We start from the raw sequence: 4,433 nt of genomic DNA, 5'->3' as shown, positions 1-4,433 counted from the left end.
TTTGAAACAACAATGACTTCATTGTCTCTGCAAGCGGTAATCAAACGGGGGAGGGGAGGGCGGTTGGCTTACAGGGAAGTAGAGTGAACCAAGGGGGGCGGGTTTTCATCAAGGAGAAACAAACAGAACTTTCACATGTAGCCTGGCCTGTCATGAAACTGGTTTTTAAAGCTTCTCTGATGCGCAGCGCTTCCTGCTGTGCTCTTCTAATCACCCTGGTGTCTGGCTGCGTGTAATCAGTGGCCAAGCGATTTGCCTCAACCTTTGCCTCAACCTGCCATAAACATCTCCCCCTTACTCTCACAGATATTGTGGAGCACACAGCAAGCAGTAATAATGATAGGAATATTGGTTTCGCTGAGGTCTAACCGAGTCAGTAAACTGCGCCAGCGCGCTTTTAAACACCCAAATGCACATTCTACCACCTTTCTGCACTTGCTCAGCCTATAGTTGAACAGCTCCTGGCAACTGTCCAGGGTGCCTGTGTATGGCTTCATGAGCCATGGCATTAAGGGGTAGGCTGGGTCCCCAAGGATAACTATAGGCATTTCAACATCCCCAATGGTTATTTTCTGGTCTGGAAAGTAAGTCCCTTGCTACAGCTGTTCATACAGACCAGAGTTCCTGAAGATGCGCGCGTCATGTACCTTTCCCGGCCATCCCACATTGATGTTGGCGAAAAGTCCCTTGTGATCCACCAGTGCTTGCAGCACCATTGAAAAGTACCCCCTTCGGTTTAGGTACTGGCTCCCTTGGTGGTCCGGTCCCAAGACAGGGATATGCATTCTGTCTGTCGCCCCACCACAGTTAGGGAATCCCATTGCAGCAAAGCCATCCACTATGACCTGCACATTTCCCAGAATCAATACCCTTGATAAAAGAAAAGGAGTATTTGTGGCACCTTAGAGACTAACAAATTTATTTGAGCATAAGCTTTCGTGAACTACAGTAGGTGTTTGCATTGACTGCTTGGGTCACAGCAGCCCCCACAGTAGAATTGCCCACTCCAAATTGATTCCTGACTGACCAGTAGCTGTCTGGTGTTGCAAGCTTCAAGAGGGCTATCACCACTCGCTTGTGAACTGTGAGGTCTGCTCTCATCTTGGTATTCTTGCACTTCAGGGCAGGGGAAAGCAAGTCACAAAGTTCCATGAAAGTGCCCTTCCGCATGCGAAAGTTTTGCAGCCACTGGGAATCATCCCAGACCTGCAACACTATGTGATCCCACCAGTCTGTGTTTCACGGGCCCAGAATTGGCGTTCCACGGCATGAGCCTGCCCCAGGATGGCCAAATTGCCAGGGCCCGTGCTTTGAGAGAAGTCTGTGTCCATGTCCTCATCACTCTCGTCACCGGGCTGCCATCGCCTCCTTGCCTGCTTTTGCAGGTTCTGGTTCTGCATATATTGCATGATAATGCGCGAGGTATTTACAATGCTCATAACTGCTGCGGTGTTCTGAGCGGGCTCCATGCTTGCCGTGGTATGGCGTCTGCAGGAGAGCAGAGTTGCAGGGGAAGCAGTGGTTGGATGACCATTTTTGCAGACCTACTGCACCGTCTGCTGCCAGGACACAACAGCTGAGTGGGCTGCATGCTTGCCGTGGTATGGCGAGACAGGAGCAGCTGAGCAGAGTTGTAGCTGAAGCGGCCCTGCAAGACCACCAGAAGAGCAGGAGAGCAGAGTGCCAGTGGAAGCAGTGGATGACGACGGTCATATAGAGGACCTGTGAGGTGGATTCATCGCATCAGGAGAGCAGAGTGGCAGCAGAAGCGGTGGATGACGATGACGGTTAGCAGTCCTACTGCTCCGTCTGCTGAAAGCAGTATGGCGCCAGCACGGAAAAAAGGCGCAAAACGATTGTCTGCCGTTGCTTTCACGGAGGGAGGAGCGACTTACGACGTACCCAAAACCACCCACGACAATGTTTTTGCCCTATCAGGCGTTGGGAACTTAACCCAGAATTCCAATGGGCGGCGGAGACTGCGGGAACTGTGGGATAGCTACCCACCGTGCAGCACTCCGAAAGTTGATGCTAGCCTCGGTACTGTGGACGCATTCCGCCGACTTAATGTACTTAATGCATTAGCGTGGGAACACACACAATTGACTAAAAAGAAAAGGAGGACTTGTGGCACCTTAGAGACTAACACATTTATTCGAGCACAAGCGAGCTGTAGCTCACGAAAGCTTATGCTCAAATAAATGTGTTAGTCTCTAAGGTGCCACAAGTCCTCCTTCTCTTTTTGCGGATACAGACTAACACGGCTCCTACTCTGAAACAACACAATTGACTGTATAAAATCGTTTTCTAAAAAAACGACTTCTATACATTCAACCTAATTTCGTAGTGTAGACATACCCTCAGTTCCAAAGAGACTAAGCCCCAGATCCATAAAGGTATTTAGGCTCCTAACTTCTATTGAAATCAATTAAAGTTAGGAGCTTAAATACTTTTGCAGATCCAGGCTACAGTCTCCTTCCCAGGGTGTTCTTTCCTGAGACATTCTCCTCAAAAAAGAATGATTTTGCTTATTTTGACTATGTGCACCATCTGCTGGCCACAAGATAAATCTAAAAGGTACCCTGCAAGAATGTTTGAAAGCCTGCATGTAAACTCGTAGGCTGCTAAGGTGGAAGCACACGTCACACATCTCCGGAAGTATAATTTTCTCGGGACTGGACTTGCAAAGATGTCTGGGATTTGATGTCACAAGGTGTTAATCAGAGATCAGGCTGCGTCCAAGTCCTGTCACGTGTGGATTATGATGCAATCTCAACTCTTTTCACACAGACATTCATTCCCCACCTTATAGTGAAAGAGAAACTCGACTACATTCATAGGGAGCTGACAACATCTGTCTGGAATCATTTAAAAACCCACCGCTACTTGTTATATTGTATCTAGTGCTGTTTATTCCTAGATAGCAAAGTTCTTTACAAAACCGGCTGGGTTATTATCTCCATTTTATAGGTGGGCAAACTGAGTGTGGAGAGAAGTTAGAATGACACCAAGTTCACACAGCTTGTCAGTTGCAGAGCAGGAATAGAGCCTAGGTCTAGCCAGTGGGACATGTTGCCCCTTGGATGTCCTGGTAGAGAGTAGGTTTATGGTGTTACTATACTTTGTTCAGAACCCATATGAACTCATGAGTTCATACTCATGAAACAGAATCTCGGATGGGTGCGTTAGCAGTGCTGATGGATTAGATATAAAGATGTTCTGTACAATACCAGTACAGCCTCTGTGGAGGCAGTTATTCTGGTCTGGAAGTGCAGTATAGCTTATTCCTCTTCGTCTACAGGAACGGCTACAGTAGTATAAGCACATTTATAACAATATAACTGCATCCGCACACGGGGAGGTGTGCTGCTTTAACTATATGATATAGTGAAGTGGTACAATTTTTGTGAGTAGACAAGTCTTAGAACAGACGTGGGCAAACTACGGCCCACGGAGGCCCGCCCTTGAGCCCCCGGCCAGGGAGGCTAGCCTCCGGCCCCTCCCCCACTGTCCCCCCTCCCCCACAGCTATGCCGCCATGCGGGCAGTGCTCTGGGCCATGGGGCCACGAGCTCCTGCAGGGCAGCACGGTAGCGTGTCTGGCTCCGGCCGAGTGGCACGGCTGCCAGACATGCGGCTCTGAGCGGCATGGTGGGGGAGGTTGGATAAGGGGCAGGAGGTCCCGGGGGGGGGCAGTCAGGGGACAGAGAGCAGAGGGCGGTTGGATGGGGTGGAGGTTCTGGGGGTGGGGGGCGGTCAGGGGACAAGGAACAGGGCGGGGGTTGGATAAGCGTGGGAGTCTCATCGGGCGCGGGTGTGGATGGGGGCGGGGCAGTCAAGGGATGGGGGGGTTGGATAGGGGGTGGGGTCCCAGGGGAGCAGTTAGGGTCGGGGGGTCTCGGGAGGAAGTGGTCAGGGGACAGGGGGGCGGCTGGATAGGGGGTGGGATCCTGGGGAGCAGGGGTGTGGATAGGGGTTGGGGCAGTCAGGGGACAGGGAGCAGGGGGGTTGGATAGGGGCTCGGGTCCCAGGGGAACGGTTAGGGTCGGGGGAGTCTCGGGAGGAGATGGTCAGGGGACAAGGAGCAGGGGGAGATTGGATGGGTCAGGGGTTCTGAGGGGGGGCAGACAGGGGGGCGGGAAGTGGGAGGGGTTGGATAGGGGGCAGGGGCCAGGCTGTTTGGGGAGGCACAGCCTTCCCTACCTGGCCCTCCATACAGTTTTGCAACCCCAATGTGGCCCTCAGGCCAAAAAGTTTGCCCACCCGTGTCTTAGAAGGACAGAGGCCTGGTCTGCATTTAGAAATTTTGCCAGCAATAGTTATTTCGGTTAAGAGTGTGAAAAAATCACACTGCTAACTGACATAGCTAAGCCAGCTAAAGTCCCAGTGTAGGCAAAAAAGTCCGTTTGCTGGAATACTTTATTACATTTAGGG

Source organism: Lepidochelys olivacea (assembly GCF_965140295.1).
Source record: "Lepidochelys olivacea isolate rLepOli2 genome assembly, chromosome: 25".
Taxonomy (NCBI): Eukaryota; Metazoa; Chordata; order Testudines; family Cheloniidae; genus Lepidochelys; species Lepidochelys olivacea.
The sequence above is the reverse complement of the archived record's forward strand: the minus strand, read 5'-3'. Positions refer to the sequence as shown.